The 25,488-nt window shown below is 42.3% G+C and overlaps 1 protein-coding gene across 1 annotated transcript in view; it reads right to left on the bottom strand.

Annotated features, from left to right (window-relative positions):
- Positions 1-208: 208 nt before the first annotated feature.
- The window catches only part of LRMDA (leucine rich melanocyte differentiation associated), a 1,135,247-nt gene continuing 1,109,967 nt past the window's right edge, over positions 209-25,488 (bottom strand). Inside the window, exons 8-10 of the transcript XR_011495866.1 lie at positions 12,697-12,820; positions 11,479-11,609; positions 209-6,604 (exon numbers count right to left, since the gene is read on the bottom strand). The gene's annotated coding sequence lies outside the window, so the exon portion shown is untranslated. The remainder of the gene's footprint in view (positions 6,605-11,478; positions 11,610-12,696; positions 12,821-25,488) is intronic.

The raw sequence follows: 25,488 nt of genomic DNA, 5'->3' as shown, positions 1-25,488 counted from the left end.
TCAATCATCACATTAGTTTGAAGGTGTAGTTTTATGTACCTGATTTTTAGATGAGGAAACCAAGGCTGGCACCACTGTAGATCTCTTCTTGGTTACATGGCTAGTAAGTGGCAAAACAAGGTTCCAACTCAATTTCCTTTGGCTCCTAAGCTTCTCCTTGTCGGGGCCATGTGACCTGCAATGCAGGGGCAGACCTGCAATGTCACCCAATCAGGCTTCGAGTCTCTCCCTTGATTCGTCCCCTTCTCAAGCTGCCTGTCTTCAGGGATGGCTCAGACTAGCATTCTAGAACCTATGCCCAACTGCTTTAAAACCTGGAAGAAGAATTATATCCCGAAGCCCCTGCTATTTTGCACCTGACATAAAGAGCAGAGAAATGGTCCTAAAGACCAAAGGCCGTTTGTCCAAAGGCACAAGTAAAGGAGGAAAAGAACTGGGTTTTATGGGTCTGCCTGGGTTGCTGCTCTTTGCTTGGAAGAGAGCTTGGAACCTGCCACATGCTTGAGTTTCCATCATCAGCTCTGGAACTGGTCTCAAAACTGGCCTGGCCCATTGATAACATGTCCATCCCTTCCCTGCTTTTGGAGAGATGGTGTGCCCAGAGTCCAGAGGGCAGCAGAACCACACAGAGATAAAACAATTCAACTTTACCTAAATTATCTGAATCTCCGGAATAAATAATAACAATAATAATAAAACAGCTTTGCTATGTTATTTTATGCCCTCCCCAACTTCAGCATAATAACGCATGGTTTTACAAGATGGAGGTGCAAGAACTAATAAAATGTATGGTTTAATTAAGTAAACTTATGCTGTAGTCCACATTAGAAGGCCATGATTTAGCATGCACTCTCATCCTCAGGACAGAATAATGCAAACAGCATAATTAAAAGTTGATGAGAAGTATATTTATTGGGCACACAGAAAGAAGAGACACTCAGATTTATGGGACATAAAGTAAACCTTTAGTTTACAATATAATTAATATTTTAAAAACCACAGCGTGCATATAATGCAATTGAAGAGTCCGCCTCCGCAGAAGGATAATTTCTTTGGTGCTGATCTTGGCCCCGTTTAATAGTAAATTATGTTCCTGAGCATATACAAATGTAACATGATCTATTATGATCTAGAGATGATGCTCATTGAGATGTCTGCGGCTGTGATAGATCGTGGTTGCGCGTCTCTGAAGACATGGAAGATGGCTGAAGGGCCAATTATTTATCTGTGGCACGAATTCCATGGCTATTAGTCACACACACAGTGACGCAAAATGAGGGTATGCCACTACATTTTAATCAATCTCTGCTCGAAACCCCTCGTTAGCACAGAGCTGAGGACATCAGAAGTTTTCAGGGGAAGGAGGGAGCTTTCAAAAAGCAAGAGGACTGGGGGAGAGGGACAGCCTCAGAGCAATAGGAAGCACCCAGACACCTACCGGCATTGATGGTCTTGGGTTACGGTTTTAATCTCATGTAATACTCATAACAACCACATGTGATAGGTGTAATTTTTTCATGCCTGTTGTGCAGATGAGGAAACTGAGGCCCTGAGAAATTAATTAGCATGGCAATAAAGGCAGAGCCGGGATTCCTAGCCAGGAATTGTCCAAGCCAGAATTCCAGCCAGGTTGTACAGCTCATTCTGCTCTACCCAGGGCTTCCACAGAGGACCCTGGAGAGAGCTGAGTAATGTGTCTCTACAATTCAGTCTGCACTTGTTTTTAGGTTCCAGAAGCTTAGGGTGCCTCCTATTGTACAGATTCTAGGTTTCTCCTCTCAGACATACCCCAAATTGCTTATCTGGGAGGCAAATCTCTGCCACCTTTCATCCCCTTTCCTTTTGCACTTATTCCAAAGACATCAATGATCCTGCAGTAGCTGGGAACCTCACCCTTGATCCCAACCTCAAGGATAATTCAAGTAGGGTCATATTTGCAGCCATTTAATGTGTTTTTCCTTGCCCTGATAAATAATTAAATAAGTGAATTATCTTCCCTCCCTCCTCTCTAATCTTCCTTCCTTCCTCTCTCCCTCCCCTCCTCCCTCCCTTATTGCTTTTTTCCCTGTTCCCTTCCTTCATATTTTTTTTTAATCTGGGATCTGAGTTTAAAATACATACTTGTATTTTCCTTTTATTGAAGCAGAAATACTACGTATTTGGGGGAAAAGGCAAAATGGCTTTTGCGCTTGCTCTCTAGTATACACCCTGCCTAAACTCCCCAGGCTGTTTAGCCTACCTCACACCATAAGCTGTAAAGAATGTGGACACAGTGTCTACTAGAGCAGTACTCTTCCAGTTATCTGTTCACTCTGCTCATCCTAGCACTGGACCATTGCTATGGGGAGCCACTGAAGGAGTTCATGAAGGAATACCTGGCTAACTCCTCCTACCCAATCTACATGCTTTACAGGCCATGGAATAATTATGAGTATCTTACAGAGAATGGATGAATGGTGCCCAGCCACATGAAAGAACTCCTGGGAGCCATGAGTGCCTGGACTTGAGACTTTGGATCCTGTTGCTTCAGCCACACTCTAGTCTGGGCCCCCAATACCCAAGTATCATAACCACAGACAAGGAGAAGTCCAGTCTAGCATGGGCCATACTTCCTATTATGTACTCTACACTCGAAGTGGAAACCAGCATGGCATCATCCTTAGACCCAGGTGGGACCCATTTGGCTTGAGGCTTGGGAGGGAATTCACTGGAGACTGAGTGACATCAAGTCCCAAAAGGGGTTGCCTTGTCCTGGGAATGAGTTTGAGATCCTCTCCTGAGTGGTCTGGACAGGATTATATACAGCATTTAAATCAGGATCTTTACCAGGTTTCAGTGGAACTAAATGAAACATTTACCTACAATCCTAATGTTGTTTAAAACACTCTCAGGGAAGAGCCATGCAAAGGAAACATGCAAAATAAGTTAAGTACAAAGTAGATAAAGAAAATAATATGAGTTCTTCTTCATTATCTGGTTCATTACACTTTTTAGTGCTTATTAAAATTGTGGCTAAATGATTTAATTTTGTTATTTTGTTTTGAAAAAAGTGGATGAAGAAGGGACTAAGAGATTGAGGAGATAAACTGCTGAGGTTTCCATTTTGGAACTGGTTACAGAATAAGCATACAATGAGAAAATTAATTTGTAGGTTTCTCTGAGGGAACAGTCAACACCAGTCACCACAACACACACATTTGTTTTATTCTTTACTTAATTGGTATGGCCTTCCATGGGGAGAGCTCAGTCTAAGCCAAGTAAGAGGATAAATCACCTTTAGTGTGGCCCCTTCTGGGTCACTGATAATTTCTCAGACGGCCATGTCAGATCAGGATGTTAATGTATCAGCTATTGCCTCTGTTTCCCAGCATTGAGTGTGTAATTCCCTTCCTATTAGCACACGTACACACAAACACATTCCCCAGGGTGGTTTAGTGAAGGTCTCCAGTACTGATTTGGGGAAGAAGATCTCTGAGAGAACCTAGGATGTTCTAGGCCAGGACAGATAGCAATCTTTGCTTCTAGAACCACCTTTCTGCCCCTCCAAGAGGGCTTCCTCCATCTTATCATGGACTTAGTATCTTCTAGTTGCACCAGATGCCCTGAGATACATGCCTGTTTGTAATCTGGTAGGTTCGTGGTGGTGGCAGTTGTCCAGATGAGGTCCTAGTTTTTCATGACAAATACATCAGAGCATCTTCTCTTTACCAAGTAAAATATTTAAAGTTTAATATATACCTTTAGGACACCATACCTGAACCCACATGAATAACACTAATGGTGGAAATGTTGCATTTTGTTTTGTTTTTGGTGAGGAAGATTTGCCTTGAGCTAACATCTGAACCAATCTTCCTCTATTTTTTGTATGTGGGATGGCTCCACAGCATAGCTGATGAGTAGTGGAGGTCCACACCCAGCATTCCAAACCTGCGAACCCAGCCTGCCAAAGCAGAGTGAGGAAACTTTAAACACTCAGCCATGTGACCAGACCCCAGAAATGTTGCATTTTAAGATAAACTCATGGAAAAGTATTTCAGGAAAGGGGAAACTTTGTGCACTCTTCCAAATGCAGCATGTAGACCACAGAGGACCCAAATAACGCTACTGACTGCAGTATGGATGCCCTGGGTTGGTTCCAGATGCTAGAAGGCCCAAGTTTGGTCTTATGAAGACTTTCTTCAGAAATAGATCCTCTGGGCCTCTGGATCTAGTCCTCATCCCAATGAATGAGCACTGTTTATTCATGCAATATCCTACCTCACCATGCTGTGACCACCTTGAGGACAGGGACCGTTGCCTTATGTATTATTAAATGGATATCATAGATATCATAGGGCCTGGCACATGGTAGGTCCTCAATAAATGCTGAGTTGATTCAATATGACATGGGAAACATGACATTTCCCTTATCTAGGAAAGTAGAGGAGATAGAAGATTATACCAATAGTTTCAAGGCAAAGTAGAAAGTGCCAGGCCCCTTAGCAGAGGTGCATGTCTTAAAGGTTACACCAGTTTAGTTAAGGAAAGAACTGAGAAGAGTTGTGTTACCTTGAGGGCCTCCCTTGGCTCTAAGCATGTGTGATTCTGAGATGCAGAGATACTGTCACCAAAGGGGCACAGCATGGATCAGAATGGTGCTGAGGACACCTGCATAAGGGCTCACAAATGAAGTCCTAGGGCATAAAGCATCTTCTCTTTCAGTTCTAGAAGTTGGTTTTTGTTTTTCTTCCTAAAACCTGCTTCTTCAACAATATTCGTCTCTCCTGCAATATCAAGCCCTTTCCCATCTCAGTCCACACCCAATGGGAAGACTTTTGGGAGCCCAGCCATTGGACAAGGGGTCTCCCATCAGATAACCATGAGTGCTGAGGCTGACAACAATGCCTCCTAAGGGAGAAAAGAGTGGTCTCTTTGCTGCCTCTGACAATAGACAGCACCTACAGGCTGGGGGCCAGGAAAGTCCTTGGCAGTGAGGGCTCAACATTACCCACTATGAGCATCCATCCCATGCTCACTGACTGTCTATATTATGTACAGGGCATTTGCCACGTCCTCTCCTAGAGATAAACTGTGCAGCTACTCTCATCTTTTCTGTTACTCAGAGCTTCCACCTCACTGCTCGGAGTGCGCAACATGATTAATCGGAGAGATAACAAGGGAGGGAGCTGGCACTGACCATCAGCAGAGCCAGAGGAAGGGCTGGCCTGGGCAGGTGCCAGGGACGAGCCAAGCAAAATCTTTCCTTTATCCTGATGCTTCCCGACGCAGAGGCCTTCGGTCTCCATTACTAAATCCTCTGCAAATTGCAGTGAGGACAAAAAGCAAGACTCTGCCTTTTATAATGGATTTGGGCATAAAAGAGGATTGTTTCTAGGTAACTCACCCTGCCTTACTTCTTCCCACCTGCTTTCTAACAAAGTCAACCAGAGAGCAAACAGAGTTGGGCTTTTAAAGCCTGAGATTTAAAACAGAAAAATCCTCCCTTTCATGGTGCCTGTACTTACAAATATGTATTCCATATTTTTACAGCATATTAAAACCTCAAACCTACACTAATGCAACATTAAAGTCAAGAAATGCAAAAGTGAAGGGTTTATGGCATTGTTAGCTTGCCTACACTGTGCATTCTGCATAATGAACCTCACCTTGAAATTCAAGCCATATACCATGGGATGGGGTCCACCTCACCAGGCAAGCCTTAAACCTTTTGCATTTTGTGAATTTCATTACCTCAGCTTGCAATATTAATAACTGAAATGTGCAGCCGAGAAAATGCTAATTTCATGCTTTTCATTTTATCCTTTTCTTTCATCTGTTTTCCCTTCTAATTAGAAAAATGGGAAAGATAGAGAAATAAGGAGAAAGGGAGGGGAAAAGCTGATGAGGAGAAACCCTACCATGTGAATTCACAATGTTAGACAGTTTTATGGGAGGGGAAACTGAGGCCCAGAGGGAGATGTCCACAGTCCTCAGTTTATTGGGGATGTCACAGTAAGTTTCCCACTGTAAACTCAATGCTCTTTGGCTGGATTTCCCTGCCAATTCTTTGATGAGACTCCAAATCTAAATGGGGAAATGGATCCAATAGCAAATAAAGGAAAGGCCAAAACCAAATTTTCTGTGGGCAGCTAGAACTACTTTTCTTCCATTTGCACTATCTGGTTTGTCATCACTTAGCATAACTCTGATCTCAAGGGGTACAGAATGATTTTAAATTACTGGCGTTCAGAGAAGACTCATGTTTCAAACAATAAAAGGAATGCATTGTCCCTTTGACTATATAATTCCCAAGGAGAAGAATACATTTAACTCACAAAGTAGCCAGCATGGATAGAGCTCCAGGGGCCACATTCTAATCAGCAATATCCCTTTCAACCCAATGATCTGGCACCTTTGCAGGGACGGTTGCTCCCCATTTCTCGTGGAGAAACAGATACGGGGTCTGAGATGAAAAGTCTGTTGACAGTCCTGGCTTCTTTTCCAGAAACCTCTTGTCTGGGTAGGCTGGGGTCATCTGGAAGGAGGAAGGGTCTGTGTGACCTTGAGTCAGACTTCTCATGAATCTGGGGCCAGAGCTGCCATGGCACTTGGGGGCTCACAGAATCTGCAAAAAATGGTATAGATGGATTTTTATTCCAATAAATCTGACCATAGAACGTCCTTTGTCTGTTTCTTGGCTAGAATGCATCTGAAGTGAATGCCAACTTGGCAAATGTTTGCCCCACTGAAAGAAAGAGGAGAGAAAGGAGAGAAGACCAAATGTACCCCTACAACTCCAGGAAGAGATGCTCTTGGATGTCAAGCATTAACTTCTAGAAACTCCCCACCCAAGTGACCTAAGGGTTTCCCTTTAAGGGGAATGTTTCAATGGAGCCCTCACTGTCTCACTCACCTCGGAGATCTGGAGGTCAGTTTCAGCTGTGTGAAACTGCTTGGAATCATAGTGAATTTTTCTATGTTGGAAGGGTGGAGGCCCTTCTGTCTGGGACCTCCCTCTGCAGAGACGTTTATGAAGAAGGGTAGCAACTTCAGGATAGCCATCTAACTCCTACCCCTGCCCATGGGACAATGAGAACCAAGTGCTACAAGTAGACATTTGAGGGAAGAAGAGGAATGTCCCCAAGAGGGCTTGGTAGTTAGAGTTAGAGGACCCATTTATAAATGACTCCAAAACCCAGTGAGTAAAGCAGAAACAGATTTAATGAGGCAAAAGGTGGGGAAAAGAGGAAACACCCAAGGGTAGCAGATCAAAGTCAGAAACTGATGCCCGTCAAACAGAAGACTGCTTAGAAGTGGCTTACCCTTTCTCAGTCAGTTTATTGAATCCAAAAGGTGCTCACCCCACCCAACAGCAGCCTGTTCTCCCTTCTCCCACCTCGCTCCTGAAGTCCCTGCTGCTCTCCGCCTAACAGATGGTAGCACACACGAGCATTTTTTTCTTGCTTCTGATGTTAAGCATGATTTACAGGCTTGAGTTATTATTTATCATTATTCATTTTTTGTCAGCAGTGCATTGAAGGTTAATAGAAATGCCAGCATGCTCACTGATTTACTTAGTAAAATATTTGTTCCAAGGTTTAGGTCATATGATTGGTGTCTGAGTGAGTTTCAGGTTTATGCATTATGAAAAGCAAGATGACTTGACCTTCAGCCACCAAGACTAGCACCATATATTACTTTAGTGAGTGACCTTCAGAGACCTAAGATGCAGTAGATGTATTCAACACGTGTTAGCCTCCTCCATGTTGCTGGCATTGTATACATACCAGCTGAGTTCACTCAATGTAAACTGAGCCCCAGAGCCCACCTAATGGATGGAACGCAGATGAGATGTAAACTCAGGCTAAACTAGATCCTCTCCTTAAGATAATAAACTGGCTGTGCAGCCCAGCTGTGCTGTGGCTGTATGTACACATGGGGACTTCACATTGCCCCCAGGGCTTCGTGCAGCTTGGCAGAGAGAAGGAGGCGGACAACAGGACAATTCGGAAGGAAACTAGTCTGAGATGAGCAATTAGTCAGGGTCCCAAGGGGAGAGTGGGCTTGGAGGGATCCGCCATGCTGGTATCATTGTCCTGGGGTTGCAGGCTGGAGGTGGCAGAGGAGGGATGGAGCAAAGAAGGAAGAGACATGAGCCTGAGTCTTTAGAGCTCAGGGCCAGGTTGGCAGAAGAGATCTAAATAGCATTACAGTGACACAGAAATAAAAACTATGTCAAAAGCAAACAATGCATAATTATTTCTGAAGGGCCAAGTCCTAACTATTACTGTAGAGATAATGTAGTACAGTGTAGTGGGTTCAAGGCATGGGCCCGGATTTAGGATGCATGAGTTTGAGTCCCATCTCACTAGGCAAGTTGGCTTAACTTCTTTAAAGCCTCAGCTTTATCGTTTTTAAAATGAGTTTAGTAAGTGGGCCTTCTTCCTCTTTGTGATGTTGAGAGGGCCAGTTGAGGTAATACATGAACTGTGCCTACCACAGGGGCTGGTGCACTTACCAAGTGTCTGCTGTTATGCTAAGTTCTATAAATAGATGGTGAAGAGATTGCTGACAACAGCTGGCAAGTCTTTATGTCTGAGAAGGGACTTGACATGAGAGTCAAAAAGGAAAAAGAGTGAGGCCAGCTGGTGGCATAGTGGTTGAGTTAGTGTGCTCTGCTTCAGCATCCCAGGGTTCACAGGTTCGGCTCCCAGGCTTAGACCTACACACCGCTTGTCAAGCCATGCTGTGGTGTCATCCCACATACAAAAAATAGAGGAAGATTGACACAGATGTTAACTCAGGGACAATCTTCCTCACACACACACAAAAAGGTAAAAAGAAATAAAGTACTTTGGTGGAGAAAATAAGAGTCCTGAAAGAACAGAAAGCCTGTGGGTGCCAGAAACATGTCCCAACCCTGGAGCTGGAAATGAACATCAGAGTGTGTGAGAGCATAACTTGTTTGCTTTTCTCAATCTGCGCTCCTTCCCTACAGTGCTTCAAAGAGGCTATCAGTGTCCCTTTATAAATGGTTCGCTAAATATCGTTCACTTTCAAATCCAAAGAAATATGTTCAGGCCTTTAGAATTGCCTTGAACATGGTTTTAAAATTCAGCAATCAGTTGATATGCTCCAAAGAGCCTTCCCAATCACTCCTCTAATCTGTCCTTTCCCTTCCTTATTCTTAGCACAGTCCACTACTACCTGGACTTCCCACCTTACAGGTAACACATTACATCTAAGTTCATTCATCCAGATTTAACTATTCATGCCAATGGGAGGGGGCAGGTGTTTTGTTCCTTAAAATATTGCCTTTGGTGTCTATATGGGTAGTTGTAATACCCCTGAGCCCCATCCACTTCTCCTGAAAGTGGCATAAACTCTCTTTCCCACATGTTGTTATACTAAGAAAATAGCCCATATCGGACAGGGGTCAGGAAAGGTGGCTTAACATCCAATGGAAATTCCCTAACCTGAAATTAAACACAGGCAGTTTTCTTCAGAGAAAGCAAACATTGGAAATGGATCCAGAGATTCCCCTTACATCAGTCCAAAGGAACAGGCAATATTGTATTTGAAATAAAAATTGTCCCTCACTGGGAACACTACAGCGAACTGGATCTAATCCACAAAGAATGGAAGACCGCCTGTTGGTCATTCATTTATCCATTATTTCTAGATATGTTTGCTGGAGGGTGGGGAGGAAGAATTTCTACATTCAAGGCATTCACTCAGTCTAGTAGCCAAACTCCTCAAGGTCAAGGCCATAATACTAGGACTCTGCTCTTCATACTGATCATTCATAATAGCATCACTAGCCCTAGCACTAGACAAGATCTGAGGGGTCATTGAGTGAGATCTTTCCCCTTTGCCAGTGAGAACTGTGAAGCCCAGATTTGTCAATCTGTGATTGATAGTGGCAGAAATAGGCCTGAAACAGAGATCTTCTGGCTCCTCTTTGCCCCTCTCTACATTTGCCTCTGTTCCAAAAATCCTTTCTCCAAAACTGGCCCTAGCAATAAACTGATGACTGGGATTTAGCTGCTCAGACTACACGCCCATTCTCAGGAAAGCCACCTTTCCTCCCCTTGAACAAAGGTGGGAATGCCAAGAAACCCATGTGTATCAGAAATGTTGATGGCTAAATATTGCAATGTAATAACAAAGGCAACCTTTGGAGGAATAAGGAAACAAAGCAATTTAAATCTCATTTAAATAACTTTCCCTTTTTCCCCCTATCTTGACCCTAGACTGTTCAATGAGCCCATCTGAATGCTGAGGGCACGTTCATCCTCTCGCAATGGGGGCTGAGTACTGGAAATGTCCTTTCATTTAATTTCCAGAACTAGCTAAATTATCTATTGCTATGATCTGTGATGGATTTAGTTTTTATTGTTCTTGGCTGTGACAATCTATAAGGACCCAGCTATTTTCCCTTTTTGAGTTTTAGGTTTTATTGCTGTCATTTTAATAACAGATGTTAAACACAGGGAATTCTCATCTGAATTTTCTCCAATAGGCAGAGCCGTATGTTGTATCTGAATGTGAAATGATATCAAGAAGTGGTTCTTCCAAAGTCTGCTTCTCCTACTTGCTCCCTCAATCATGCCAAGAATCTGTGACAATTCTGAAGAAGAACACATGAATCGTCGGGATAATTTCATTATCACAATATCAAACATATAGTAAATATCTAGTAAATATTTGATGAACAAACTAATGAATGAAGACCTCATTAATCCTCTGGCATGTGGAATTTTCCATGAATCTGCCATTAATCCTCATTTTCAAATGCTAACTGAGTACCTACTGTGTGCAAGGAAATTATACTAGGTGTTATTCAAAGTATTTGATGTTACTTTCCATGAACTTGCAATTTATTGATAAAAATCAAGGATGTACATTAAAAAATCAATATTATAAAATATGAAATGGTGATAAATGAGATAGCAAATTTCCTAAGTGTATAAAAGAGTGCAATATTCCTTGAGTTGAGAAAAGAAAGAGAAAAGAAGTAGGAAAGACGATCTGAGTTAAATGGAAAAGGGAACCATTTGATACCGTGTTAGGTCTTTTTCACCTATAAGAGACAGAAATCAGTTAGAGTCCATTTATTGGCTCACAAGTGACACTTCTGGGATAAGGGCTCATATGATGTCATGAGGAATCTAAAATATCTGCCCACTACAAGACCAGAGTCTGATCTACCTACATCTATATTCCTTTTTACAGAGTTTCCAGATAAATGCTTCTTCATTACTCTTCAAACTTGGACACAGTTTGTTCAGTGCAAGAAATACAGAATTTCTAAATTTGATTTTTGAGATGTCTTCTTAAGTCTTGAAAATATATGTCTAAATCAGGCTGAAATGCAAGAGCAGTAGCACAGTCAAGTCAAGTAAGAAGTTGGTGAATAAATTGCTGGAAAGCCCAGAATTCAACTCTGCATTCTGTTTATAAATGATAGACTCAAAAGAGATTGAGTCCCTCCTTTACCATGCATACATTCCTGAGATGCATCACTCATTGAGATCCTAGCTCCTGTTCTTGGGTGCTGCTCCTGATGATATTTTCGTTTGTTAATAGACTCAAGTGTCCCTCTAGGGTATCCATTCAGAGAATTGACTCTGTTAGAAGAGAAAGAAAGAAATTTATTTATGCTTGACTATTATGAGATTATTTATGGATGGTAATGGTGAGAAGAAGGAAGTTACCAACTAAAAAAATATAATAACCCCACAGAATTGGATTTTTGCCCAGTTAAGAAGCACAGGAAATATACGTAGGTAGTAGTTAATATTTATATTTAACATAATTATATGTATAAATATTATATCTTGGATGATAGAAAAATACAACTTTTCAAAATTTTTTTGTTGATATTATTTTTCTTGTATGAAAACTTGAATGATGACAATGAAGACATACCCATCAAATCTGTAGATGACACAAACTTTGGATGAAGGAATCTACATTTGATGGGAGATCTACAATGCTTTTTCCATTAGTCCTCAAAATTCAGAATACATACGACATACAATGTAGGAAAATGAGTTTCAAAATAACACAAAGGAAATGGAGTATTAAGCTCCTCCTTTTCTTACCCTTTCTTTTGATCCCCCCAAATAAGGAGTTGTAAGTCAGCCACCAGAAGTCTGGGCTTCTAGCAGGCCTTACTGGTAGAAGCACTTGAATTGCTTCTGATAAGAATAAAGCTTGGTGATTTCAAAGAATTTAACCTGAAATTTTAGAGGTTGGGGTTTGTTTTCTCTTGGAAAATTTGGTTTTCCTCATTCTGAGAAAAGAGGTTCTTTGAGCATTGGAAATTTCAAAGGACTGTAATTAAATCAAAGTCAATCATTCATTCAACAAATGTTCACTGAGTGGTTTCCACGTTCCATTTACTATTCCAGGAGGTAGAGATACAGTGACAAACAAAATTTGTAGAAGTTCCTACTCTTCTCTGGCTTACAATCAAGTGGAAATAAGTGACTTTGGAACATACCAAGGGGTACCCACCTCCACTAGCAGGGAAATTAAGAGAGGACAGACCTGGAAGTTGAAGAAAATGAGAGAGATCCTGGTTGGGGTGGGGGTGGGAATAGGCTTTGGTAACTTTCTGAATTGCACAGAAAATAAAACAAATTGAAGGATTTCGTAAATGTCCAACACTCTATAGCATCTTTCACCCCAGGCCTGGAATTTTCCACCCACCTCTATGCATCTTGAGGAACATCACAGCCAGCTTCTCCACCAAACCCACTTCCTAATCCTCCAAGCAGAGAGAGCCTGACGTTGGCAGTGGTGTTGAGAGGTCATCTGTCCCCATGGAAGGGCCCTAGGAGGAATAAGAGTCCAAAAGATGATCCAAATGTCTCAAATGAATCCAAATTCAATCAGAGGACCTAGGACTGTTATCCAATTCAAATAATAAGGAAACCAAGAATCGTATATTACCATGCGCCAGGTGCTTTGAGCATGTTCTAAAGTGTTTTCAAAAGTGGCTTTAAAGTCAGAAAATGGATTGAAATTCTAGCTATGATAACTTTCAGCTGTGACTTGAGTAAGAGGGTAAAATACAGGATCTTCTATTAGTATTACTATTACTGCTACTCTACGACTATTACTTTTACTACCACTATAAATACTATCACAATTACCTTGTTGGGTGTTATATAATTCACCATAAAACCTTATGACATAGATATTACTATACCCATTATACCAACAGGAACACACAAGAAAGGAAAAAAGAAAAAGAAAAAGTAAAACTAATATCTACTAAATAGTTTGTCCAATGTTGTCTAGCCAAGACGTAGTGGGACTAGAATTTGAATCCAGGTTTGTTTGATTTCAAAGCCTATGTGCTTGTCCAATAATCCATAGTCCTATAGGGTGGGCAAGAATCTAGCTCCTTCAGACCCAAGGAAAAGAGAGAGAGAAGAATGGTTGCTTAAGATCCTAAAGAGTACAAAAAAGTCTTAGCAGAGCAAGGAGGACCAGAGGGAGCATGTCTCCGGGACCATCTCAGATAACCATCCAAAAAGACCACCCCGGGCCTGAAGCCAGCTCATAATTTTGTCTAGACCTTCCTGGTGCAAACCAGCTTTTGCTTAGTGTAGATCACTGGTGGACCATCCTCTCAGTTCTGCTGTGCGGATGCATATCCCTAGTGGGACCAAATTGTCCAAGATAGTTACCATATAAAATATGTGGTCCTACTCTTTTACTAGTCACTGAAATACTCTAGAAATTCTGATTGTTATGCTCTATAACACTCTTACGTTGACTCTTATGCCTAGAAATAGTTGAAATAAATTTATTGGGCTTATTTTTAGTTTGGAAAATATAGCTGAGAGAAGAAGACCCATCTCCGGTTCAGCTTGCTAGCACCTGTTGCAGCTGACCCTGCAGAAAGGTTTCATTGCTGCCTGAGTCAGAACAAGGAACTCAGAGCCTAACAACCTGAAGAGGGGAGTAGTCACATCCAGAAAGCTCCTCAGAGTACCATGAATAATAATAACAAGGAAGTACCTTATATTTATATACCATTTGACATCAGATCCTCACAAACTCCTTGTGAGGAAGACCAGGTGTCTTACAGATGAGAAAGGGAATACACAAAGGAAGGGGCAGGGATCTAGTATCTGGTAGGCAAGTGTTTTACCTGAGCTGGCTCATTTACTCATCTCACAGCACTTGTGGGTGGAGGTGAATTATTTTCTTTCATTTGTAAGTGAGGAAATTCAATTTCAGATGGTTGAAGTAATTTTCCCAGGGTTGGCACATAGTCACCAAGAACAAGGCTTTCAGCTCTTTCCATGGGTCCACACAACCTTTCTCTCTAAGACCACAAGTCTCCATGCTCCCATCCCCCACAACCCACTTCAAGGGATGCATGCCCTCCATTCTCATATAGAGAAGTAAAATTTGGGTAGACTCTGAAGGCCTCCAGGTTTAGGAGTATGTTTTTAAGCCCTGACCATATTGAGAAGTTCCTATCCAAAAGGCTAGCTTGTAGTCTCAGCCTAAATAAAGCCCTCCCTACATCTGCAGAGTCGTGAGGGAGCAAATGTGAAAACCGATTCACACCACTTCATTTTCTGGCACAGATATCTCACAGGTATTGCATTCAGAGAGGACCCAGGGTTCCTTGCTTCATCACTGCCATGTCTCCCAAGCATAGAAAACTTGGGCTTGAGCCTTCTTTCTTCTTTGGGGAAATCAACTTCAAACACAGTTCCCTATTTGAGGCAAATGAACTTTTGCAATCATAAAGAATTTCAGGGGGCTAGTCCCGTAGTGCAGTGGTTAAGTGCGCACATTCTGCTTCGGCGGCCGGGGGTACACCGGTTCTGATCTAGGGTGCGGACATGGCACAGCTTGGCAAGCCGTGCTGTGGTAGGTGTCCCACATACAAGGCAGAGGAAGATGGGCACGGATGGTAGCTCAGGTCCAGTATTCCTCAGCAAAAAGAGAAGGATTGGTAGCAGTTAACTCAGGGCTAATCTTCCTTAAAAAAAAAACCAAAATTACTATTTTATCAAAATCTTCCTATCATTTTTTTTTTTTTTTTGAGGAAAATTAGCCTTGAGCTAACATCTGCCGCCAATCCTCCTCTTGTTGCTGAGGAAGACCGGCCCTGAGCTAACATCCATGCTCATCTTCCTCTACTTTGTCTGTGGGACACGTACCACAGCATGGCTTGCCCAGCGGTGCCATGTCCCCACCCGGGATCCGAACTGGGGAACCCCGGGGCCCTCGAAGCGGAACATACAAACTTAACCCCTGCGCCACCGGGTGGCCCTCTTCCTACCATTTTATCTATCATTTTACCAGACTCTTCCTATGTGCTCAGTGCTTTAAATGTATGTATTTATTTTATCCTTACAATAACCTCTGAGCTACATAGTTTTATTTTCTCATTTTGTAGATGGGAAAACTGCAAGTCTGAGTTATCTAAGTCCCTTTAATAGGAAAGTGACCAAGCTGGGATTCAAACCCAGAAGCATCTGGTTCGACAGCATTGCACTTGAAACAGGCTGGTATCCTTCTGAAGGAGTTCCCTTACTGAGAATTCATCTGTAGCCTAGGTATTATTGAACTTTTCTTCAGGCATTTGTTCCATTTCTATTTGGATGGAAGTTGAGGGACATCTCCACAGCTTCAGCTCTTAGAGGAGTGGTTTGGATTTATAGGACTAGAGTTTGAGGTCACCTACCTTCCTACTGCCTGACTGTCACTTGCCAAAGAAACACAAAATATACCTGGTGTTATTACCATGGAATCACCCAGGTACATGTGAAGGGGGTATTGAGAGAGTACCTGTGTCTAGCCTGAAGTAGAAGAGGAGTGGCGCTCTCTGCATGGTATCATTTATCATACTCTACCACCCCCTCTACCATTCAAACCCAGGATGTGGCATTCTGCAGGTCCAAGGGTAAAGAGCATGAATACAGAGCACGAGCCACGTATCCTCACCAGATCCTTTCCCAAGGGATCAGCAGAACCCGTTCAGGACCAACCGCCAAGCACCAGGCACCCAAATGCAAAGACCTTTTGCTCTCTTGAAAACTTGTCTGTGTTGGTGAGGTTGCTATTGCTGTGGTCTTGGAAGGGAGGAAAATGCCAACATCTTCAGTTTTCAATATGGTAAATGTCAGTGTTTACGCTTGCACGGGCAGGCCTAATTATCCTGTGTCCTCTAAAATTTTCCGCTGTAATTACCACTCACCACAGTGACACCTACTGCTAAAAGGAGAGCCATCAGCTGCAGGAGCTCAAAGGCAGAGCACACTCCGGAAACGGCAAGCAACACCAGCAGCTCTTTCTGGTTTTGAAGCAGTGGGAGCTTCATAAGCCATTTTCCCTGGTCCCTCTGGAGTAAATGCCACCATGGTTGAAAAGTTGGTAATGTTTGTCAGGCCCAGAACAAAGCTGTGAATGAATACTACAATAATTTGCTTTCCCCCACAATCCCTTCCTTTCTCTAAACCAGCGACAGAAGCCACTGAGGGACTAGAGCGAAAAAAAAAAAAAAACTATTAGCACCAGTGATATCTGCTATATCGTTGCTATTATGGGTATAATAGCCTTTGTGTTATCTACATATGTACTATAATGCATAGAGAACTGAAGAGTTGAGACAGCTCAAGAGACTAGCTTTTAAGTAAAATGTTATGCTAAAAAGACTGATCATCCTTCTAAAAAAAATGCCCATTCGTACACACAGGCAGTATTGAATTGTGTTTGCAGTGTAGAGGGAATAGTTTAGCCTGGCTTCTATGCTTGCAACTGTATAGAAGGAGGAGGGAAGACGAAGAAGAAGAGGGAGAAGGGAAAAAAATCAATAAATTCAGTGTAAGCAAAGTCACAGCAACCTTTAAAATAATAAGACAAATCCATTTATTTCACAAATGTCTTCATTTCCAAATGCCATTGTTTGGGGCACTCTGCTGTCATTGTCCATGACATTTTCAAAAACTTGGCTCTTAATCATTTAGGTATAGCAGGAGTTCTCCAGAAACAGCCAAGCTAAAAGATTATACATTCACCCCACTGCTCTGGCAGGGAAGATCGACTTTAACAGCCTTGTCCTGTGGGGTGAAGGAAGGAGGCTGGCAGTGGGGGAAGAGGCTGGGAGAAAGACAAGGCTTAAATATGGACAGAAAAGCTCAGCTGTATTGCTATATACAATGAAAAGTAATTACTGAGAAAAATGAAAGCTGTTTCTTGCTGTTAGCAGGAAGAATAAGAGAATTCTGTACCTTTTTAAAGCTCTGAGTCCATTTTGATGTAATTGGTTCTGGAATTATTTATGACATTAATTGCTGCGCTATCGACTGCCTGTCAGTGGCTCTGGCAGTTAGTCCATCTTTCTTAGCAGAGACAGCCTGCTCAGCCCAAACTAGACTGACAAGCTAATTATACCCATCTTCCCCTTCAATGACAAATGCTGCTCATCGGAAACCTTTCTAGAAATAAGCTCTCATTCTTTTCCCTTTTTCCTGAGCCAGACATAACGGATATCTCAAGGTGCAGATCACAGCTAAAACTCAGCTCACAGGGCTATTAGCTCTGAACATCTCACTTGAGCAAAAAAACCTAAGCATCTTATGTTATCAAACTGTATGTCATTCCCTGATGCTGGTTTTCAGGGATGAGCAGGGGCCTGGCCTGTCAGTCAGAACAGGGCAGAGAGAGCCAAGCCTACTGAATTAGCCAAGCTCTTCTTAACTGTCAACCGCGTCCTACTCAGGTGATGATATGGAGGTAGTGGAAATGCCTCCTGTGCTTTGTGCAGATGCTATAGGGGTCATTTTGGGGATGCTCACTGCAGGGGACCATTTAAGGGAGGCAAGGTGGATAGTTTCCCCGGCCACTTTTTATCCAAAAGCCCCTTTGTGATTTAATTGTGTAAACTGTTCTTGTGTTTAAGGTTTATTTTGCATGCAATTTTTGGAGGCACAGCACCTTCTCCATCAGGCATTGCTTTGAAATGTGGGCACACTTGTATGTGAAGCACTGGAAGGAGGCACAAGAGAAGAAATGATGTGATTCTTTTGCTTTAGGAGCTTGTAGTCTAGTTTGGAAGACAAGACATGCCCATATAGGCATGAAGAGTCCTTTCTGAAAGCGTTAGGTATACACACGAGAATCACATATTTACAGGAATGATGGAAAGTGTAACAAAAAGAAGCAACTCTCCTTTGAAAATACCACCTGGTTTATTCTCTTCCACGGGTATTTTTGCTCTATTTTGTGCTCTCTAAGATAAGTTGTCAAATGAATTATCTTTTAAAAGATAAAGACACTTCAGAAAAGAAAGGCTCAGCTGTGTATTGTTACTCAGTTGGGAGGAAAGTCAGGAGGCTAGAATTAAAGTCCCTGCACTTGGGCCTTGAGCATGACCCAAGCACTGTAACATGAATTGAATAACCCCAGCTTGCCTCCCAGACAAGGTTTGGCAGGAATAAATTTGGGAAAATTATAAAAACACTGAATAAAGAAGAACTCTGCAATATAGCTGCAAAGCATAGTGATGAGAACAATGGGGAAATATGGGCTTTGGAGCAGGAAAGTCATTGGATACAGCTTCTTTTGAGAAAGGTCTTAGAAGGCCTTTGAGACTGTGGGGTCACTAGTGCAGTATTAGGTGTATTGGGATCCTTCACGTAATTTTGCCATGGTCTTTCTTTAGTGCTGGAAGGGCTGTTTATGGAAGCCAAGTCAACACGGGCTGGACTGTGGTAGATTTGTACAGTATTAGCTTAGCTAAATTGTAACAGTTCCCAGAATTCCCTTCCTTGCATAGGTCCTAGTTAATGTGGACCACACAAGACATTTTGTCTGAGATTTGGAAAGGAGCAATGGAGATGTGGCCACATTTTTTTGCTCTTGGAAGGTCAGTGGAGGCAGCTCATGCCTTGCCACTTATCTGCTGGCTCATCAGATTGGTGTGGGACAAAAGTGAGGCTCTCAGCTCCTCCAGCTCCTGCTGGGTCTTCTGCTTCAGCTTTTCCAACTCCTGGAACAGGTGCCAGCCTGAAAAATGGGGCCAGCTTCTCCTGCAGCCCACTCCCTCATCAAAGCTTGTGGCATATAGGAGGTAAGAGATCAACACAAATTCCAGACTGACCTCTTGAGCTCAGCCTTGGAGGTTCCAGCTTGTCCTTGATTTACCCACTTCACATCTGCCTTTCTTTCTTGGCTGTCTGCTATGGATTTCAGGCCCTAGAACCAGCATAAAATATCTAGTATAAAAAAATATATACATCATTCTCCACATATCCTCAGGATTATATATATACACACATATCCTCAGGATTACTCATTGTCCAGTTGGTGTAAGAACCAGGAACCCTAGAGGAGAAAGATTCCAGTAAAGAATTCCTCAGTATGTGGAGAGATGGCATCAGCTACTGTGTCCATAAAGACATGGACATCAATGTGCCTCACAAGATTTGATTTTCGTGTAAGTGTAAGGCAAATGAGAGAAGGAAAATTGTGTGAGATTTGAGGTCTATCTTTATAACCCCAAATATCTGGACACCACCTGATATTTTGACTCCAGAACGCCAGACACTTGTGTAGCTAGAAAATGGACCTTGTTTTCATGCATAGGGTTAATATTATATAAACGTAAGTTACTGATCCATGGCATAGCACAGTCCTGGGCAAACTGTGATGATGGTTGATTAATCTAAGTATAAGACAACTTTCTTGCCATAAGAGTTAGCCAGCCCAGCATTATAACGCTTTTGGTCTCTCTAAGTCTGGTTCCTCAACTCTAAAACAGTGTGTCCCAGGGTAAATTGTTGTAATATATGTAAGACACTTACTGAAGTTCTTGAAAAATAATAAACACTGAATATATAGTTACTAATAATAGCAAATAATATTATCAGAAAAAGTATCATGTGAATATAAACAATATAAGAAAAACTCCACCTGTGATGAAATAATGAGCATTAAGTGATGATGAAAGCATGTACCACAGAGTCTACAGGGAGCTACAACATGAGGGCAGGAGGTTCTTCTATTCATTCACTCAGCAGAGTACCTGCTCTGGGGCAGCTCTGGGCTCAGTGCCAGGTTTAATTTGGTGAACAAATCGGACAGTTGTTCCCACCTCATGGGGAGGATCAATCTGTGGGAGAATCAAAACACAAACAAAAAAAAAAAATACGAGTATTATGAGAGAAAATAATTGAGTACCCTCAGAGAAAATTCTGGGGGAGATCTAATTCTGGTTGCATAATCAGAGAAGTTCTCTGATGAATTTGAGGATGAGTCCTGAAGGAGGAGAAGGAGCCAGCCGGATAAAAAGTAGGAGAAAGCACAGCCCACACAGGGAAAGAACAGGGCTCAGAGATTGTATCTTGGAAGAGGTGGGATTTGAATCGGGTGTTGAAGAATAAGTGAGGTTCCAATGGACACAGAGAAATAACGCCTATCATGGGCCCTTCTATCTCCTTACTGACCTTGGGAAAATTCTTTTCATCACCAGGCCTCAATTTCTTCTCCCATGAGATAAACGAGTTCATCTGAACGATTCTTACGAGGGAATTATGTTTATGTGATTGAATATGCCCGAGAAGATGAACACGTAAGTATCAAAAGCCATGTGCTCTTAGCCATGGCCACACACAAATATCCCACAAGAATTGGAGGAAAAATGTAGGTTCCCCTGGTTGCTATAGTCACTGCCCATTAATTAAATGGATGTAGATGTGAAGACTTGAACAGATGATGGGGTGCCAATTAGGCCTGCCCAGGAGCACGTCTGATGCATGTGTGCACCTCTTTAGGAGGAATTTGTTCTTCTTATTTTCAGTGAATGATTTCAGTGGGTCAGAGAAAAGGAGTTTCCTTTTATGAAGTCTCTTCCCCACTAGGAGGAAGGGGATAATTGAATAGCTAAACTGTGGACATTTTACACCATAGATATTTTTTTCTCCTCGTAAACTTCTTGGAAAAACGCACATAAATTTAACATGAAGCTTTAAAAATTGGCTCCTTTAAACAACTCTCTACCTATAAATTGTGTGGTGCTGAGGGCAGCTTTCTTAGGCCATTCTTTTCACTGAGTGTGCAGAGCTGCTGAAATAGGTGGATCAGGAGGAAGATTATTACGCAAGTCCTCACCCCCTTCCCAGGCAGCCAAGGGTTCATTGCTGTGCTTCTCCCTCAAAATTGCCAGAAAAGGAGGAGATTAGGACTTCTCTGAGGACCTTCAGCTAACTCATTGAGCCCCACGAGGGTGGAAGAGTCTGCCACCTTGCCACTGACTCACAGTGCAGAGCCTGGCCCAAGTGGGAACTCAGGAACTGTCAGTTGAATGGACACATTAAATTCAAGCCAAGATCTGATTTGATTTGATCTGGCTAATGTGGAAATTAAGGAATGTCAAGGAAATTGGGGAAGCATTTAGGGAAAGAATAACATGCTGGCACTTGGAAAGAAAAATAGACTCTCTGTCAAGCTGTAGGGGACAGCTGCCTCCTGGGGCCCTCAGCAAGGTGACCTTGACCGTGGTGTCTGTTCTCTAGTCTTAACTCTGCAGGTAAAACCTTCTCTCCTAGCTGGGAAAATGTCCTTAAAAAAATTAAGTGAACTTGCCAAATAGTCTTTCAAATCTGTAGCTTAGACTTCTAAGTAGACATTTTACAACACGACGTAGGATAGCTTATGCTTAGCCCTAATAAAGACAGAAATCATCTAGCAATTGCAATAAAAATATCAATAGTATCTCATAGTTAGTAAACAGATCAAGACTCCAAAGTCCTCTTACATACATTCTCCCATTTAGAATGGCACAACCATAATTTAAGCTCCAATGTGGGCAGGGACCAGGCATCTTTTCTTTACACTCTATTCGCCTCATTTCAATAAATCGTTGCTGAATAAATCAGTGACAGCAAATAGGACACTAAGGCTTAGAAATGCCCTATCCCTTTCCCAATGTCAAATGGCTCATAAGTGGCCGAACAGTTACATTTCAGCACAGGCAGCTCAGAATGTTTTCCATGTATGTTAATAACTCAGCCTCTTGCTACATCCGCAATGGCAGGTAATGCACCTTCAGCTTCATTGATACAGGTAGTGTTCAAGTTGAAGAAAGGAGAAAGTTCTAGATCACAAAGAAAAATATAGAAAAACAGCAACCCAATGTACATATGTTTCACAGCTCATAAATCCAAAAGGAAATCAACTCTCATTATAGCTTTGTGGTATATTATGGCTTACCATACTGTATGGGTTGATGTTTTAATGTCAGTAAATAATTTTTTTCAAGTTCACTAAATACCCAAGTAGTATTTCCCTTTCTTAAACTCTTTTGAATTTTCTGTACAAGTATACTTTGACCAAAATTTAGCAATTGCACAGATGATATGCATATGTCTTTTATCTTTAAGCGTAACATTATTTAGCACTCTAGCCATGGCTTCTGGAAATTATTCTCTGGGTGCTTCCAAAATGCCCCTCGCTGAGTAAATCCCATACTCGACCATTTACCAGTCTTTGGGATAGCAGGCAAGTGGAACGTTTACATCCAGCCGAGATCACAAAGGCTGCAGTACTTAACTCCAGGGAAATCTCTATATTCAGTGGTGCTTTCTCTTTTTAATTTCTGAATTTAAGGCCGCAGTTGAAAAGAAGATAAAGATGGGCACCTCCCTTCCCTTTTGGTCTATAAACTCACATCAACTTGCCCAGTACTCACAGACATTATCTTCACTCAGGACAGGTGGCAGAGGGGGTGGTTTGTTCCCTCCTCACCCTATCCTTTTAGGTTTCTAATATTTTTGAGACACACATAGAATTTTTTTCAGGTGAATGCCACAAGAGATCTAATAGAAGAAGTATTTGTTTTTGACTTATAATTAATCAAGATAACATCTCTTTCAACTATTAGACAGTAAAATCAATACCACAGGCCACTGCACCGCCTGTTAGAGTTATACACCAATACCAATTATTGGCAAATCAGTGATGTATTCAACCATGTTGTAGTCTATCATTTTATAATATGTGACCAATGTGACTATGTTGAGGGTGTGCAGAGGGGGCAATTTTTGCCCCTGGACTCAGTAATGGAATTTCTGCTATATCCCCAGCCCTGGCGCACTTCTTCCCACACCCAAAGATAGGGCAAAGATTCATTTCCCAGTCACTGGGTGGCATAAAACCACTCACTCGCCATGAGGGCTGCCAGAATCCCAGAGTTGGGAAACATACAAAGAGCAAGATTCTGGGCAAAGAGGTGGCCAAGAACCATAAGAAATGTGGGTGCATCAAGATACTCCTTCCATGAACAGGCAGCAGTGGCCTGGAATTGGAGAAGCCCTGGCTATTCTGAGGCCCTGCTCTCCAACTGAGGAGCAGTAGTAGGGGTATAAAGAGGAGGGAGGGACGGAGGCGAGGCCCCTCTCTGGAAACAGCATGTGGAGATGTCTAAGATCTAGCTGAGAAGGGAATGAATTTCTGAGGGAGTCCCTGTAGAATTTGCATAAGTGGCGCCTGACCTAGTCACTGTAAATATTCTTCCAGGCAAAACCCACCAAGTCAAGGGCTCCATGGAGGTAGGGGGGCTTTCTCTTTAAGGTAATCTATTGCCTCCTCCTGACCCAGAGCTAGAGGACCGAGTTCATGATCTGCTACAGCAATTGATAGGTACCCAAGTCACTGTGTGGCAGATCAAGAAAGCCTATAAGGCAAGTGACTCTCAGTGCTAAGTCACCCAAGTCTGCATCACTACTCCTCTTTACTAGGATACCCTAGGTTTCAATCATCCCAAGTTTTCACCTAATTTGTAAATATTCTGTGAGCAAGACTCTTGAAGGCATGATGAGCTCTAGATGACGTGGGTCTTCTGATGAAGACCCTCCTACAATGAGGAAGAGGCTGGGGAAGTGACTCGACTGCAGGAGCTGCATAGAGGGTTCTGCTGGGGCCCTGAGGCACAAGGGAGCTGATGCTATGCTTTAGACAGGCATGCTCTTCTGACTGATGCTTTTCCAGAAAGCACTCTCTTACCCCTCAGGCATCCCCTCTGGGTACACCCTGGCTGTATTTGGTACCCTTACCCACATGTTACAGTAAGTGACCTGTTTCCTGTCCCTCCCTGAGTTACTGTGAGCCCCATGAGTCTCAATCCTCTCCAATCCTCCAGGGCCAAGCTCAGACTTGGTTCAGGGAGCATTCTGTCAAGGGTAGCTACTTTGGTATGGACATTCTGTTGCAGGAAGCACTCAGCCACAAGTTAGCCTGAGGGCAAAAGGGTTAAGGAGCACTGGATCAGTTCCATTTTCTGAAATAACTACTGAGAGAAGGATCACACTTCTATAGCTCCTAGCTTTTCGGCAAGTTGGTAGAGATAGTAACAACAACAACAATAATATCTATCATCATTATGAAAATACATATGTGGCATTGTGTGTGTCTCTCTGAGGTTGGTGTTAATACCCTATCATATTGATGAGGAAACTGACTCTGAGAGGTCTAATAATACACCCAAGGTCACATAGCATTTGAACTTGAATAGGTCTTACTCTAAAACCTGTCCTCCTTCCATTCTGCTATGGTATCTGCCACGTAAAGCTCTGAAATGGCATTTCTTCAGTTTTCACTGAGACATTTTCACTTTCTCTTTAACACTCAGTTTCTTTCCCAGACCTCATCATGGTCACAGCCCTGTGTTCCTCTCATTGGAAAGCTACACTTGGAAAGTCAATGTAAACAGAAAAGTGATTTTTTAAGAACACTACATTTTTAAGACTATCAGGATCTATTCTTTTGACACCAAGATGATGATTCAGTGGATCACAGACATTGCCCTATAGACTCACAAGTGGGGGAACAACCCATGATGTATGTGCTGAATATAAATGATGAACTTCTGCTGACCCTGCCTCTCTAATCAAAAGACCTGAATTAGGTGCCAAAAGTCATCCCCCAGCAAATTACCCACACTGAGCTGTGAGCTCAAGGAGAGATCCTCTCCCATTCCTTGCTTTATACACAAACTAATACAGCTAAGAGTTTATATTGTCTATGAACTTGTCTAAATTTCTCATTGAAATATTTTGTTTAAACATGTTCTTGGGTGGGAAGCTGAATGTGTAATTTAAAGCACAAATTTGTGTGAAATGGAGCATAATGCCTCTTGCCTCAGTCTTCAAGTCACTTCCCTCTTAATGACATTTTCACACTCCCACCTCGTATTGTCTTGAGCTATATAGTCTGTTCCATTTGAATAGGAAGTCCTGTATCAACCACAACACACAGCCCAATTCTTTGCTTATATGTTTGTGGGAATTAATCAGGGTTTTGATTAATTACCTGGTTTCTTAGCCTTGATGTCAAATCTCACCCTTAATGTATTACCATGTGAACATGCATTACAGATTGGGAAAGCACTCACCCGCACAGGAAGTTGTTTGGCTGACATTTAATTTTACCACTTGTCGGTACCATGATATGAGATATGAACCATCTTTTGAC

The sequence above is a fragment of the Equus asinus genome, chromosome 2 (genome assembly GCF_041296235.1).
Source record: "Equus asinus isolate D_3611 breed Donkey chromosome 2, EquAss-T2T_v2, whole genome shotgun sequence".
Lineage (NCBI taxonomy): Eukaryota > Metazoa > Chordata > Mammalia > Perissodactyla > Equidae > Equus > Equus asinus.
This window is presented reverse-complemented; position numbering and strand designations above follow the sequence as displayed.